Raw genomic sequence first — 18,150 nt, forward strand, 5'->3', positions numbered from 1 at the left:
TTTCGGAAGGAGAAAATAAACATTTGCATTTTATCAGCTGGCTGCATTTTGGAGCAATTATTACTTTCAAATGCAACTAAGGCTGCCTCCAGAAAACCTCCCCAAGAAACCTGCTTTCTCCCAGAGAGAACCATTATTTTAAAGAAGAAAAACACCACAATCTAGTGTTTAACAAGTCCAGAAACCCCAGTTTTGGGGAAAAGAACTCACTATTTGACAAAAACTGATGGGAAAATTGGAAACTAATATGGCAGAAATTAGGCATTGACTCACATTTGATACCATATAATAAGATAAGATTGAAATGGATTCATGATCTAGACATAAAGAATGATATTATAAACAAATTAGAAGAATTTTTTTTTGCTTCTAATTCAAATAAGAAAGGGATATAAAGATGAAATTATATTTTTTTATTTAGTAAAACAAAAAATTTTTCCCTTCTCAATGTTTTTTTAAAAAGAAAAAAAGAAAAGAAAAGAAAATTTGAATATTTTCTACCATCCATTTAGGTCTCTTACATGTGAAGTCTGGTTCTTTTATTTCAGCAATAATTGCAAACAGTTAAAGTTAAGCAACTGCTAAACAACTATCATTGTTTTTTGGAAATCATAAAAACACTAACATTTTATATATAAATTTCCTGAATATAAAAATTTCCTGAAATGCTATCAGATTCAATTCACAATGCAGTTAAAAAACCACAGTCTATTACTGGTCCTTGCTCTGCCCACCTGAACTGATGAAAAACAAGCCTAAAAAGCCTAAACTGAAATAATCATGCCCAAAATACTAACACATGGCTATCATCTCCCTTGTGCTATACACAAAACTTCTACTAATGCAAATTAATGATAGAAATAACACTCCATCAAAAAAAAAAAAAATCCAAACCCCATTACTGGAAAATAATTGTAATTATTATCTATGTCCCCTGACCAAAGATCTCATGGCTAACTATATACTCAAAGGAAGCAAAGAATAAGAAGAAAATATCAGACCAGAATATTTATGGCAACTCTTTAAATACCTAGATTTTTACCAAAACCTTTTGCTTTTACATTGTCTGGATTTCACCAAGATACCTCCTCATAGTACTTTGTGCTGTGGAGCCCTGTCTGTTGGGAGCAAAGAACTGGAATAAAAATGAATATCTAATCAAGCTGTGGTACATTAACATATTAGAATATTGGACTATAACAAGCATGAATATGACGAATATAGAAAAGCATGCAAAGATTTACATGAACTGGTGAAAAGTGAATTAAGTATAGTTAAACAATAAGCAAGATTACAATTAATGATAAAAAATGCAATGCAAATAACTTGGTCATAGAAAAGGAAATATGAGAAGGCACCTCTTTACTCTTCTTTACAAAAGTGTAAGAATGAATGTGTAACATTATAGATGTCGACTCTTTAGTATACTGATTAATTTTGCTTTTTTCCCCTACTGTTTATATTCTTTTTTGTAAGGGGGTGACCCTCTGAAAGAGAAGGGGCAGAGGACATTTAGGTAGGACATTTAGAAAAACAAAAGTTTATCATAGAAATTTATTTTATAGAAAAGCATAAGGAGGCAGCTAGGTGGAGGATCTGAGTTCAAATTTGACCTCAGACATTTAACATTTCCTAGCTGTGAGATCTTGGGCAAGTCACTTAATCCCAATTGCCTCAGCAAAAAAGTAAAAAAAAAAATTTCTTAATGTTTAAAAAAGCCAAGATTCAATGTTACATTTGTATACAGATTAAATAAAGAAAGTGGTCAGATTAAGGATCTGGCAATCTATACTACAAGGAAGAATAAGGCAGAAACAAAAAGAATTGTAATAGATCAAAATGAAAAAGATCAGTAAGGAAGAAAGCAAACAACTAAAGCAAGATAACTACATCTAAATCTAAAAGATAAATGACTTTTTTTCAATATATATTAAACATGTCACATTTTAGCTAATCAATTTAATTCATGCTTACTGAATAATAATGTAAATTTGAAGTCAGGAAACCTAAGTTCACATTTCAATTCTGATACTAGTTTTCTGACAAGAGAAAAATTTCTCTGAAGTTTAATTTTTTTATTTAATATGCTTTCCATACAAAGGCATGAGGAAAGTTCTTAATAAACCACAAAATGTTATATAAAATGAGAGCCACTACTTTGTAACTGCTGCATAGAAAGTCACAAAAGATATTAGCATAAAACAAACAATGAATGCAGTTCATTTTCTTCAAGCAGATGACCATTTACTACATGGGGGAAAGGATAAGAGAAATATAGAGATATGCTAAGAAAGGTCCACAGTGCTAAGAGATTCAAGATGGAAACATAATTTGTAATGCAGTCATCAATCTTCATTTCAGTGAAAAACATTTCTCTCAGCAGAGAAGTGGCAGGCAACTGGTAGAGAATAGAGCAAAAGTTAAACACAGTACTGTTTAGCTGCACTTCTTTTTTATAAGGGCCTGGTCAACAGAAAAGGGACTCACTAGGGAATGAAAGCCAACATGACAGAAACATCAATAAACCTTTTGTTCCTCTAAAAATGAGATTATAGTTTGGGAGAAAGTGTTGCGGAAGATTAGATGGAAGAAGCCTTAAGGAATTGAACCTTAAAAATTTCAGGAAGCAGAAATGTGGGGAGATATAATTCCAAAAAACAGGAAAGAAAGTGAACAAAAGCACAAAAAATGGAAAATGACAGGACAAGATAAGAGTATGATAAATAGTCTGATTATGCTGGGATGAATGACAAATGAACAATTGATTGCATTTCTTTAGTGCTTTTAAGTTGTAAAGAGGAGCAGATAACATCTGAAAAAGCCTGGCCAAGAAGACAGTTTTATATGAGGAGCTAAAGAAAGATTTCACATTAAAAAATTACATACTCAGGCCTTGAATTATGAAGAATATTCAAGCAGGAGGGTAGTATGGATGGAATCAAGTCTAAAAGACACCATAAAGTGGCTACTGCAGAGGTCAAAGGAGAGATGAGATGAGAGGTAAGCAACTAAAAGCAGGGTTGTAAAAAGAGCTAAAAAGAGAGGGTAACCAAAGAGATTTTTAAAAGGGGGAAAGACCCATATGTACAAAAATAAGTAATGAAACTCTTCTCATAGCAGGCAAAAACTCTAAACTAAGAGGGGGAAAAAGATGACTAGCTATTGGGAAATAATTATCCAAATTAGGGCATTTCCCCCCTCCCATAATGGGTTTTATAATATAGCAAAAAAGAATCTGGATTAAGGAGGGGTGGGGGAAATGAATTTCCTTGGAAAAGAAGAGTGATTGTTATAAAGTGCAGGTGGAAAGCTGATTTCTAATCCTGTTACTCCCCAGCAACACCTTTAAAAGCTCAAGGGCAAGTTGAGATAGATCAGTTTTCAAAAGAACTTTGCAAAAAAAAAGTATGTTATTCAGGGAGGGAAAGGCCTCCCAAATCTTTCCACAACCCCACCAATTTGAGGCAGATAACTAGCGAGCATTCAGGATCAGGAGAGATCACAGAAGTGGTTGACAAGCTAAAGAGAAGGGTTAGAAGCACAACTAACAGCTAGAAGTAGCTGAAATTGATCTCTCCAAGGCATAATTTAGCAGCACACTCAATCTGTATTAAAGCCTACTAGCTGATTCCAAATCAGAAAGCCAGGGTGTGAGTTAAGGTCATGTTATTCCAGGGAATTTTCTTCAGCTTCTTACTGGGCAACCATAGATTCTTTCTTCCACTCATGTACTTTGAAAAAGTTGCTAGGTGGTGCAATGGATATAGTATTGGGCTTGGAATCATGAAAAACTCATCTTTCTCAGTTCAAATCTAGTAAAACATTTATTAGCTGTAACCCTGGGTTACTGTTTCTTCATGTGTTAAAATATCTTTTTAAAAATGAGGTCACAAAGAGTCAGGCACAACTAAACAACAATAAAGCAAAGACTAGAGACAGATTTCAAGAGACTGAGCCAATCAGTGTTAAATACTCTTTTTACAGCTCTTAATAATGAAAAAGGAGAAGGTCTTACTCAATGCAGCAGTAACTATTTGTTGTTGTTGTTGCCTTGGGAAGACTGTTAACAAATGTTGGAATTAGAGTATCAGGCCACTTCAAGGATTCCTAGTATAAGACCACCAAAAATGGTGAAACTATCACTGATATGCATGTGCTCCTAATCATCAAGCCAACTGCTACTTATCTATTTATGGCATTGACAAAAAAGATCTGTGCCAAGAGAAATGTGCTGAAAATAAAGTCAGATCTAAACAACTGGAAAAATATCAAGTGCTTGTGGATAGGTCAAGCAAACATAATAAAAATGACAATGCTACCTAAACGAAACTATTTATTTAGTGCTATACCAATCAAACTCCCAAGAACCTATTTTACTGAACTACAAAAATTAACAACAAAATTCATCTGAAAGAACAAGAGGTCAAGAATTTCAAAGGAATTAATGAAGAGAAAAGCAAATGAAGGTGGCCTAGCTGTCCCAGATCTAAAACTATATTATAAAGCAGTGGTCCTCATGCCCAAAAAATTATCAAATTGTGCATACCCTTTGATCCAGCAGTGTTTCTATTGGGCTTATATCCCAAAGAAATACTAAAGAAGGGAAAGGGACCTGTATGTGCCAAAATGTTTGTAGCAGCCCTATTTGTAGTGGCTAGAAACTGGAAAATGAATGGATGCCCATCAATTGGAGAATGGCTGGGTAAATTGTGGTAAATGAATGTTATGGAATATTATTGTTCTGTAAGAAATGACCAGCAGGATGAATACAGAGAGGACTGGCGAGACTTACATGAACTGATGCTAAGTGAAATGAGCAGAACCAGGAGATCATTATACACTTCGACAACGATATTGTATGAGGACATATTTTGATGGAAGTGGATTTCTTTGACAAAGAGACCTAACTGAGTTTCAATTGATAAATGATGGACAAAAGCAGCTACACCCAAAGAAAGAACACTGGGAAATGAATGTGAACTATTTGCATTTTTGTTTTTCTTCCCAGGTTATTTATACCTTCTGAATCCAATTCTCCCTATGCAACAAGAGAACTGTTCGGTTCTGCAAACATATATTGTATCTAGGATATACTGCAACATATCCAACATATAAAGGACTGCTTGCCATTTAGGGGAGGGGGTGCAGGGAGGGAGGGGAAAAAATCGGAAAAGAAACGAATGCAAGGGATAATGTTGTCAATATAAAGTAATCATTAAATAAAAATTTAAAAAGATAAAAATAAAAATAAATAAATAAATAAAAAACCATTTGGTATTGGCTAAGAAATAGACTGGTGGAATAGATTAGGTTCACAGGACAAAATAGTCAATAACTATAGCAATCTAGTGTTTGACAAACACAAAGACCCCAACTTTTGGGATAAGAATTCACTGTTTGACAAAAACTCCTGGGAAAATTGTCAACTAGTAGGGCAGAAAGTAGGCATAAACCCACACCTAACACCATATACAAAGATAAGACCATTTATAACAGTTCAAGCCATTCTCCAATTGATAAATGGTCAAAAGATAACAGACAATTTTCGGATAAAGAAACTGAAACTATTTGTAGTCACATGAAAAGGTGTTCCAAATCACTATTGATCTAAAAAATGCAAATTAAGACAACTGAACTATCACTACACACCTGTCAGATTGGCTAAGATGACAGGAAAAGATAACAAATGTTAGAGGGGATGTGGGAAAACTGGGACACTGATATATTGTTGGGAGAACTGTAAACAGATCCAAACATTCTGGAGAGCAATTTGGAACTATGCTCAAAAAGTTATCAAACTGTTCATACTCTTTGATCCAGCAGTTTTTCTACTGGGATTATACCCCAAAGAGATCTTAAAAGAGGGAAAGGCACCCACATGGGCAAAACTATTTGTGGTAGCCCTCTCTGTAGTGGCAGGAAACTGGAAACTGAGTAGATGCCCATCAACTGGAGAATGGCTGAATAAATTGTGGTATATGAATATTATGGAATATTGTTGTTCGATAAGAAATGACCAGCAGTATGATTTCAGAAAAGCTTGGAGAGACTTACATAAACTGATGCTGAGTGAAATGAGCAGGACTAGGAGATCATTATACATGGCAACAGCAATACTATATGATGATCAACTCTGATGGATGTGGCTCTCTTCAACATTGAGATGATTCAAACCAGTTCCACTTGTGCAGTGATGAAGAAAACCATCTACACCCAGAGAGAGAGAACCATGGGAACAGAGGGTGGAACACAACATAGTATTCTGACTCTTTCTTATTATTTGCTTGCATTGTTGTTTTTTTCTCTCAGTTTTTCTTTTCCTTCCTTCTTGATCTGATTTTTCTTGTGCAATCAGACAACTATATAAATATGGATACACATATCGGATCTAACATGTATTTCAACATATTTAACATATTGAACTACCTGGCACATGGGGGAAGGGATTGGGGAAGGACGGGAAAATTTGCAACAAAAGGTTATACAAAAGTCAATATTAGAAAAATTATCCATGCATATGCTTTGTAAATAAAAAGCTTTAATTTAAAAATAAAGGAGAGAAATGTATTGACCTTTGACCTTCAAAGTGATTGTCTTCATTCTTATCACTAAAGAGAATATTTTCCAAGTCAAGTCCATAGCTGGGGACACCCCAACTTGGGTGGAAAGAACTTTGATACATGATCAACCATTTCATTTCTAAGTACAAACAAAAAAGCACATATGCCAACTATATAATGCTTGCAAACCTACAAAGGATGGCTTCTCTTGTAGTACCCAGACTAATATAAAATTGATTCCCTTTATGAAGGTATTGACTTTTATATCTCTCTTACTTGTGCCCATTTTGAAAAGCTAAATAATGACCCCTTCCTATAGAACAACAGACACCCCCATAGAAATTTTTGGTCCCAAAGTATTCATGACATCATTTTATTGGATGGTTCCACATGTATTTCCAAGATGCAAGTTTCCAAGTTTTCCAAGTCTGCAGGACTTCCTCAATGGCAGGGAGCGCAACAAGAGTTATCAATCCTGATGAGGCCAAAGTTTATAATGCAATAGTCCAGGCTGCCATGATACATTTGGGAATGCGCATGTGATATTGAAATTGTTGGAAGAGTATGGACAATTCTGATCAAATGCAATACCACACCATTCTTACCAAGTAAACAGAAACCTTATCATCAGCAAGTTCAACTAGCTTGATATGCTGGTTTATGAAGAATAACCAATGGCTTGGCAAGTTTGAGCTCAAAAGAATTTCTCCTGTCCCAAGGACATTCCTGAAATTATGGTAACATCTAACAGTGGAGAAGAGTACATTTTTCCATCAATGTCAAACTACCTGTACAAAAAAAGGTATTTGAGCATCTGGTACAGAAAACTGAGAAATACAAAAATGAAAATTAGAAGCAAAGAGAAACTGTATCCCAAAGAGATCATAAAAAAGGGAAAAGGACCCACATAGGAACTAGAAACTTAGTGGAAGCCCATCAGTTGAAGAATAGCTGAATAAGTTATGGTATATGCTATGAAAAACAATCAGCAGAAAGGCCTGAAGAGACTTAGAAGAACTGATGCTAAGTGAAGTGAATAGAACCAAGAGAACACTGTACATAACAACAAGATTATGTTATGATCAACTGTGATGGACTTGGCTTTTTTCAACCATCCACTAAGATGATGTTAAGAATGCTTTAGAACCAAAATTTTCCATGGGGGGTCTATTTTTTACCTTAAAAGAGGTCATTATTTAGCTTTTCAAAATGAGCACAAGGGAGAGATAAGTCAATAGAGAATCAGTCTCAATTCTGTTCTGGATACTGCAAGAAAAGCTACTTTTTTATATTTGCAAGCAGAGTGCAGTTGGCAGATGTGCTTTTTTTGTTAGTACTCAGCAATGAAATGGTTGACCATGTATCTTAGTTATTCTCACCCAAGTGGATGTCTCCATGGACTTGACTTAAAAGATGCACTCTTCAGTGGTAAGAAAGAAGGTGATTCAGGCCAATTTATGATGGAGAGAGCCATCTGCTAATGGAGAGAGGTCCATTGGGACAGGATCACAGTATTTTCACTTTTTTGCTGACTGCTTGCTTGTTTTTTTCTTATTTTCCCCCCTTCTGATCTTTCTTGTGCAGCATGATAAATGTGGAAATATGTATAGAAGAACCACATATGTTTAACCTACACTGGATTACTACTGTCTACGGAAGGGGCATTGAGGAGGAAAGAAGAAAATTTTGGAATACAAGGTTTTACAAGGATGTATGTTGAAAAATATCTTTGCATCTATTTCAAAAAGTAGAAAGCTATTTGCTGCTGCAGCAAGAACTCACCTGAATCTTATGCTTTTAACATGAAGGTTACAGTAAGAATGAGAAAATCCACGGCAGAATTGATGAAGACAAGCAGAAGATCTTTGATAACTGCAAAAAATAATCAACGTACTAAATTAAGAATCAGATAGCTGAGAAGTTGTATGAGCATCAGCAGAAAGAACAAGAAAAAGGTCTGCAATCTCAACACCACTAAACAATACCCAAAAGCAGGGGAGCATGCCCCAGGAGGAGGAACTTCTTTAGCACACAAATACAAGGAGAAAGTATTCCACAAAGCTTCACATAAATTGAAGACTCAAATTTGTAGCCAAGCTCAGTTTAAAAAAACATTTAAGCTGTTATATAAGTGAGTATTCTGAATACATAAATGTGTACAAAGGGAGAAACAATAGTGCAATTTATGACAACGGTAAAGAAATGGAAACTTTGGGCCTGGAAAATAAAATCCATTTTAAAGTGACACCATTAAGTGTGTGTTAGCGTATTTTTGTGTTAGTGTAGGGAATGAGCATATATCTTACACCAGTGACAACAGAGATCTTTTGAAATCTTGAGACGTGGCTAATATTTAAGAAAAAAATGTATTGCAACTCAAAATTTTAAATCTTCAGCTCTACAGAAAACTAACATCTACACCACAAGTGTCAAAGACATACCACAGGCTGGATACTGCTTGCAGAACTTCTAAAAATATCTAAATCAAATTAAAATGTAATTGGAAAATGCTTAACAAAATAAACAAAAATACGATAAAGTTAATTTGTAGTTTTCTTAAATTAATATCCAATCTGAAAGGTCATTTCTACTTGAGTTTGACACCAAGAACAACAGTTTTAGCATTTGGTTACACTAGTAAACAAATTTAAATTTAGAAACAAAAGCAAAAATTGTTTAAATGTTCTTTAAAATGTGAGCTTATCTTTGATTTTAAGTTAAAGGAAAACATGATAAAATGTTATGTTGTTTCTTTGGCGTTCTTGTACCCCACAAAAAGTCTTAAGAGAGACAAAATAAGAAAACCAAAAAATGTTCTTCAGAGAAAACTGCATCCTCCTCATTTTACTGCATGTCAATAAAATCCAATATATTTTAAACTATAAGTTTAAACATTTCTACTAGCAAATGCAAGGTCCTTGAATAAAGATATCACAGAGGGACAGCCTGGTGGTGCAGTGGATAGAGCACCAGCCCTGAAGTATGGAGGACCCGAGTTCAAATATGGTCTCAGCAGTTCATGGAACCTATATAAAAATTGACCAGATATTAGGGCATAAAAACCTCAAACTCAAATGCAGTAAAGCAGAAATAATAAATGCATCGTTTTCAGACCATGATACAATGAAAATCACATTCAATAAAAAGCCAGAGGAAAACAGACCAAAAAATAATTAGAAACTAAATAATTTTATACTAAAGAATGATTGGGTGAAACAGCAAATCATAAGACATAATTAATAACTTCACCCAAGAAAATGAAAATAATGGACACATCATACCAAAATGTGTGGAATGCAGCCAAAGTGGTAATAAGGGGAAATTTTATATCTCTTGCATAAAATAGAGAAAGAGAAGGTCAATGAATTGGGCTTGCAACTAAAAATGCTAGAAAAGGAACAAATTAAAAACCCCAGTCAAACACTAAACTTGAAATTCAAAAAATAAAAGGAGAGATTAATAAAATTGAGAGTAAAAAAACTATTGAATTAATTAATAAAACTAAGAGTTGGTGCTATGGAAAAAACAACAAAATAGACAAACCCTTAGTAAATCTGATTTAAAAAAGGAAAAGAGGAAAATCAAATTGTTAGTCTTAAAAATGAAAAGGGAGAACTCGCCACTGATGAAGATGAAATTAGAGCAATAATTAAGAGTTACTTTCCCAACTTTATGCCAATAAATTTGATAACTTAAGAATACCTTCAAAATATAGCTTGCCCAGATTAACAGAGGAAGAAATGAACTGGTTAAACAGTCCCATCTTAGAAAAAGAAATAGAGCAAGCTACTAATCAACTCCCTAAGAAAAAATCCCCAGGACCAGATGGATTTACATGTTAATTCTACCAAACATTTAAAGAATAATTAACCCCAATGCTATATAAATTATTTGAAAAAATAGGGATTGAAGGAGTCCTACCAAATTCCTTTTATGACACAGACATGGTACTGATACCTAAACCAGGTAGGTTGAAAACAGAGAAAGAAAATTATAGACCAATCTCCCTAATGAATATTGATGCTATATATATATATACATATATATGAACACAATTACTAAACACTTTTCAGACAAATAAAAACAGATATAAACAATTGCTAAAATACTAATTACTAATGGGTAGGCCTAATATAATAAAACAACAATTCTATTTAAATCAATTTAAAAATGCAATGCAACCAATCAATCTACCAAAGAATTATGCTATAGAGCTAAGGAAAAGTATCAAAATTTATCTAAAAGAACAAAAGATTAAGCATATCAAGGGAAGTCAATGAAAAGAAAATATGAAGGCAGCCTAGCCATACACATTTAAAACTATATTATAAAGTGGTAATCATTAAAACAATAACACTGACTAAAAAATAAAATGATGGATCAGTGGACTAGACTAAGTACATAATGTAGATATAAATGACAATACTAATTTAGTATCGAAATCTTAAAATTGAAGAACTTTCAACAAAAAATGCTAGGAAAAATAGAAAGTCATCTGGCAGAGAGTAGGCATACGCCAACATCTCACACCGTATACAAAGATAAGATCAAAATGGATACATGATTTTCAGTTTATAACAAACATAAAAAAAAGCATGGAAAAACTTAACTGTCAAATCTATATGTAAGTAAAATATAAGACCAAATAAGCAAAATGGCTAATTTTGATTACATGAACATTTTGCAAAATCAACGTGCAAATCAATGTCAAAATTATAAGGAAAACAGGAGGGGAGAGAATTATAAGTTTCAAAGTCTCATTTTTCAAATATATAGGAAATTGAGCCAAATTTATAAAAATTAGAGCTATTCCTCAACTAAAAAATGATTAAAGGACATAAATAAGCAGTTTTTAGAAGAAATAAAAGCCATCTATAATCACATGAAAAATACTCTCCAGCCCTAATTAGAGAAGCACAAATTAAAACAACTGCAAGATACCACCTCACACATTAAACTGGCTAACATGAGAGAAAAGGGAAATGACATATGTTGATGCACAGTTGGGGCAGCTAAGTGGCATAGTAGAGTTTTCCAGGACTGCAATCAGGAAGATATCTTCAAATTTGGTCTCAGAAATTTATTGTGTGACTCTGAGAAAATCATTTAATCCTGTTTGCCTCTGCTTCCTTATCTGTAAAATGAACTGGAGAAGCAAATGGCAAACCATTCTAGTATCTTTGCCAAGAAAACACAAAACAGAGTCACAAAGAATAACATCAAGCTGAAAATGACTTAACAACAACAAATACACTACTGGTGAAGTTAACTGGTCCAATCATTCCAGAGAACAATTTGGAACTCTGTGCAAAGATTGTAAAACTGCTTACCCTTTGACCCAGCAATGCAATTAATAGGTCAGTATTCCAAAGAGAGCAAAGAAAAAGGGAAAGGATATATATATATATATATATATATATATATATATATATATATATATATATATAGCAGTTCTTTTTGTAGAACTAAAGAATTGGGAATTGAGGCAATGTCCATCAGCTGGGAAATGGCTGAACACTGTTGGCTGAAGCTGTGGTAATATGACTGATGAAATATTGTGCCATAAGAAATGAGCAGGATAGTTTAAGAAAAACCCAGAAGACTTATATAAGCTGATTCAAAGTAGAATGAGAACTAGAAGAATGTTGTCTATAGTAATAGCAACATTGTAATAATGATCAACTGTGAAAGACTTAACTATTGTAATAATATACATGATCCACAACAATTCCAAAGGAGTCATGATGAAAAATGCTATCCAACTTTAGGGAGAGAATGAATGCAAATTCAAACATTTTTTCACTTTTTTTTCCCCACATGGCTAATATGCAAATGTTCTGTATGGTTTCACATATCATACTACTTGCCTTCTCAAAGTGGATAAGGAGCTGAAGAGAAAATTTGGAATTCAAAATTCAAATGTTAAAAAAATAAAAATAACTTTTAAAACAAAGCTTGAAGGTAATTGTCACCCATAGTTTACATTAGAGTTTCTTTAATCAATTTTTCATCAATTCATCAATAAAATCAATTTAATCAATGATGGTTGATGCTTCTGAATTTTATTTATGAAATAAACTACTTGCCAGAGGGAATAAAGGTAAACTGTTGATGTCAATAATGATGAACCAAAGGGGGAAAAAAAGACAAAAAAAAAAAGGAAAATACAAAACAGATCTGTGAGAAAGTAATTACTTGTGTTATAAAAACATAAAGAAAGATTTAGAGTATACTAGCTCATATGGTGCAGTTAAAAATGAAGCAATCTAACAAAAAACCGCTATTTGTCATTTCAGGAATGGTCTATAGCAAGAATATAGTTCATTGCCTGTTTTTCAGCCATTCGGTTTTTTTGCTCAATTCATTTTTAAGTTATCTGATAAATAATAGAACCAAGAACTAAATATATAGAACTAAAAAGATCTGGCTACTAGAAAGTTTATTTCAAATTCATAATAGTACATGCTCTGTTTACTCTGGCCTGATTTCACATGGTTCAACTCCACAAAGAGAAAGAACTAGAAAAAGGGAGAGAATAAGTATTTATAAAGCATCTACGGGGCAGCTAGGGGGCGCAGTGGATAGAGCACCAGCCCTGAAGTCAGGAGGACCTGAGTTCAAATGTGACCTCAAACACTTAACATTTGTTTCCTAGCTGTGTGACCATACACAAGTTCTTTCCTTTCCTTTCCTTTCTCCTTTCCTTTCCTTTCCTCTCCTTTCTTTTTCTTTACTCTCCTTTCCTTTCCTTCCCTCTTACCCTTCCCTTCCCTCCCCTTTCTTTATTCCACCATCCTAATAACTAATTAAATGTTAAACTACCCTAGGACCAAAACCCATCTCTAAAGAAATGTGCTGTTGTTATTTATAGCTTATACACAACTATATATAATGAAATGTAATTTTCAATCACACTAAATACCAACTTCCTACCAGTAAGATCCAGGTCAATGATTTTCAAAATTCCAAAGCTGTAGATAGATTCTTTTCCATTATGACAAAACCTCTGCTGAAGATGGAGTATGAAAACCAAAAATAATGGATTAGAAATATATTAACTAGTACTTGATTTTAAAGCTTGGCCTCTACCACATTTTCTTGTCTTTCGTGTACTACTGGTAAAAAAAAAAAAAGATGGAAGGAAAAAAAAATTTTAAGTCAGCGGTCATTTGTAATAAAAAAGTTAAATTCAAAGTATTTAATAAATATCTATCATGAATAAAGAACCAACAGAATTATTAAAGGAAAGCTTAAATGTTTGTGCCTGTCCTTACAGAGTTTTTATAGGAAATACCAATGCAAACACAATAAAAACGCAACCAAGTGGTACACAAAACTAAATGATATATCAAGTCTGAGAGATGATGACATTTACTTAGTGCATCTGGCATTTGATCTGGGCTATCAGAAGGAATTAAAGAGCCAAGATAGGGAACAAGTAAATTCCATATATAGAGGAGAGGGTAAGATGTAAAAGCACATCTATGCCTAAGGAACATGAGTCTGACAGTAAAATAAAGGATATGTTTATTAGAAGGCATAGAGTACAGGCAAGAAGACCGGTTAGAAAATCAATCAAAAACAATACTTGTATGTGCCAAATACAATGCTCAGAAAAAAAGACAAAAATGAAACAGCTCTAATCCTTAACATCTAAAAAGCAGTTACTAAATACATACAAAATAAATACAAAGTAAACTTATCTTTGGAGATGAAAGGCAGAAAGATAAGAGAAGGAAAGATAAAGGAGAGGTTTCCTGTAGAACAGTTTCTTAACCTTTCCCCTCATGACACGTTTTTGCCCAAGTGACCTGGAGGGGAAGAGGGGAAGAGAGAGCACGTATATAAAATAGGTGTACAAATCAAACCTTTGCTGATAATAAATTATAATTTTGTAACCCCAACATTGGGTTACAAGATTCCATATGGGTTCACAAACCACAGTTTGTGAATAAAAGCCATGAATAAAATGTTTAAAGAAATTAAGAATTCTAAAGGAGTAGAAGACATTTTCAGGCTTGAGGAGAAGACAGTATGAAAACCCCAAAATGGGTATCATTTGAGAAAAACAGCAGAAGGCTAGTTTGGCTTCATTATTTAACAAGACAAAGCGAATAATATACATTAAGGTTGGACAGATAGATTTAAGTCAAGTTATGAGGCGTCTTCAAAGCTAAATAAAGAAACCGGGGGGCTTAATGAACAGGAGTGACAGGAACAGACCCACTTGAACATTTGTGTGAAGAATAGACTGGAGTGAGCAAAGGCTTAAAGCAACAAGACCAATTAACAGGATACATGTGTAATAAGAGAAGTAAAATAGCTGCAACAGTCTAATGTCAGTAATATCAGATGCTAGTAGGAATCAAGAGGAAGGAAAAAATACAACAGACCAATATCAGGTAGGCAGACTCAAGTAACACTACGAGAAAGCAAGAAAGTAGAAAAATCAAAAATAACACCATAATTTCAAATATGGAAAACAAAACAAAAAATGTCTGTTGAAAGGTTTAGTTATACACATAAATATAGGAATGTGTATGCATACTGATATGTACACATATATATGTGTGCATAAATATCTCTTATAAATTATTTTAATATTTATTTTGTTTTCTTACATTTAAAAATATATATATTTCTAACAGTCATCCAACCCATTGAATTCAAAACTTTTTAGAGTTGAACTTCTCAAGTTTTGCAATTCTAATATAAAGGTTAAGCACTCAATCCTATTTGTAAGAAATCCAAATAAAGTATGAAATGTGATGGAAAAGGTTGAAGCATTCCAACAAAGCAAATATAAATTTAGGAAGGACACATAATAGCTTCCAATGCAAGGAAAACAATTATTCCTCTATAGTTTACCCTGGTTTAAAACACATCTAGAATATTTTAGGAAAGCTAATGAACAAATTGCATTAAAGGATCATAGACTTATGAGTTGAGGAAGCCCCTTAGAGGCCATCCAATGCAACTCTTATTTCAAAATTAAGACAGTAAGACCCACAAAATGGGTTCATGACCTAGGCATAAAGAATGAGATTATAAATAAATTGGAAGAGCAACCTCTCAGACCTGTGGAAGAGGAAATAATTTATGACCAAAGAAGAACTAGAGATCGTTATTGATCACAAAATAGAAAATTTTAATTATATCAAATGGAAAAGTTTTTATACAAACAAAACGAATGCAGACAAGATTAGAAGGGGAGCAATAAACTGGGAAAACATTTTTACAGTCAAAGGTTCTAATAAAGGCCTCATTTGCAAAATATATAGAAAATTGACTCGTAATTTATAAGAAATCAAGCCATTCTCCAATTGATAAATGGTCAAAGGATATGAACACACAATTCTCAGACGAAGAAATTGAAACTATTTCTGCCATATGAAAAGAGGCTCCAAGTCATTATTAATCAGAAAAATGCAAAGTAAGACAATTAATTCTGAGATACCACTACACACCTGTCAGATTGGCTAGAAAGACAAGGAAAGATAATGTGGAATGTTGCAGGGGATGTGGGAAAACAGGGACACTAATACATTGCTGGTGGAATTGTGAATACATCCAGTCATTCTGGCGAGCAATTTGGAACTAGGCTCAAAAACTTATCAAACTGGGCATACCTTTGACCTAGCAGTGTTATTACTAGACTTATATCCCAAAGCGATCTTAAAGAAGGGAAAGGGACCCATATGTGCAAGAATGTTTGTGGCAGGTCTCTTTGTAGTGGCCAGAAACTGGAAACTGAGTGGATGCTCATCAATTGGAGAATGGCTGAACAAATTGTGGTATATATATATTATGGAATATTATTGTTCAGTAAGAAATGACCAGCACAATTATGCCCAAAAAATTATCAAATTGTGCATACCCTTTGATCCAGCAGTGTTTCTATTGGGCTTATATCCCAAAGAAATACTAAAGAAGGGGAAAGGACCTGTATGTGCCAAAATGTTTGTAGCAGCCCTGTTTGTAGTGGCTAGAAACTGGAAAATGAATGGATGCCCATCAATTGGAGAATGGCTGGGTAAATTGTGGTATATGAATGTTATGGAATATTATTGTTCTGTAAGAAATGACCAGCAGGATGAATACAGAGAGGACTGGCGAGACTTACATGAACTGATGCTAAGTGAAATGAGCAGAACCAGGAGATCATTATACACTTCGACAACGATATTGTATGAGGACATATTTTGATGGAAGTGGATTTCTTTGACAAAGAGACCTGAGTTTCAATTGATAAATGACGGACAAAAGCAGCTACACCCAAAGAAAGAACACTGGGAAAGGAATGTGAACTATCTGCATTTTTGTTTTTCTTCCCGGGTTATTTATACCTTCTGAATCCAATTCTCCCTACGCAACAAGAGAACTGTTCAGTTCTGCAAACATATATTGTATCTAGGATATACTGCAACATATCCAGTATATAAAAGACTGCTTGCCATCTAGGGGAGGGGGTGGAGGGAGGGAGGGAGGGAAAAAAAAATCGGAACAGAAACGAGTGACAATATAAAGTAATTATTAAATAAAAATTAAATTTAAAAAAAAAAAAAAAAAAAAAGAAATGACCAGCAGAAGGATTTCAGAAAGGCCTGGAGAGACTTATATGAACTGATACTGAGTGAAATGAGCAGGACCAGAAGATCATTATATACTTCAACAATACTATATGATAATCAATTTTGATGGACGTGGCCCTCTTCAACAATGAAGATGAACCAAATCAGTTTCAATAGAGCAATAATGAACTGAACTAGCTACACCCAGCAAAAGAACTCTGGGAGCTGACTATGAACCACTACATAAAATTCCCAATCCCTGTATTTTTGTAAGCCTGCATTTTTGATTCCCTTCATAGGCTAATAGTACACTATTTCAAAGTCTGATTCTTTTTGTACAGCAAAACAACTGTTAGGACATGTATGCTTATATTGTATTTAATTTATACTTTAACATATTTAACATGTATTGGTCAACCTGCCATCTTGGGGAGGGGATGGGGGGAAGGAAGGGAAAAATTGGAACAAAAGGTTTGGCAATTGTCAATGCTGTAAAATTACCCATGCATATAACTTGTAAATAAAAAAGCTATAATAAAAAAAAAAGAAAGAAAGAAAGAAATTAAGGCCCAGAGAGATAAGTGACTTACCCAGAGTCACACAGGCAGCAAGAGTCTGAGGAAGAATATAAATTCAGGTCATCCTGACTCCAGATTCAATACTATTCGTTATATTCTCTAGATGTTTAAATACCAGAAGACAACAATAACGAGAATTTTAATCATGAATGATTAAAGGAACAGGAAATATTTAAGGGGGGAAAGAATTTTAATTATGAATGTTTAAAGGAACAGGAAATATTTGGGAGAGAGGAGGAGGAGAAGATTGTTGTTCTGAGGGGCCCTAGGAGCACTGTTAGGTATAGACTAGTGATTTAAGATAAATAAGTTTCTTAAGAATTAAAGCTATATCTTATAAAGATAAATAGCAATGATTTTTCAGTTACTGAAGAACTTCATAGATTAAATAATTGATGCAACTAGATGAAACAAGAAATAGAATACCTGCCCTAGAGTCAG

The 18,150-nt window shown here is 33.8% G+C and overlaps 1 protein-coding gene across 5 annotated transcripts in view; it reads right to left on the reverse strand.

Moving 5' to 3' along the window:
- Positions 1–18,150, reverse strand: part of OSBPL8 (oxysterol binding protein like 8) — a 224,415-nt gene that overhangs the window by 196,966 nt on the left and 9,299 nt on the right. Inside the window, exons 3-4 of one of the 5 annotated variants that reach the window (XM_052001509.1) lie at positions 8,343–8,432; positions 6,055–6,207 (exon numbers count right to left, since the gene is read on the reverse strand). The exons of 3 other annotated variants lie outside the window; for them this stretch is intronic. The gene's annotated coding sequence lies outside the window, so the exon portion shown is untranslated. The remainder of the gene's footprint in view (positions 1–6,054; positions 6,208–8,342; positions 8,433–18,150) is intronic. One more of the 5 variants, XM_052001510.1, reaches the window with a different exon arrangement.

This window comes from Antechinus flavipes, chromosome 5 (genome assembly GCF_016432865.1).
Source record: "Antechinus flavipes isolate AdamAnt ecotype Samford, QLD, Australia chromosome 5, AdamAnt_v2, whole genome shotgun sequence".
Classification (NCBI taxonomy): domain Eukaryota; kingdom Metazoa; phylum Chordata; class Mammalia; order Dasyuromorphia; family Dasyuridae; genus Antechinus; species Antechinus flavipes.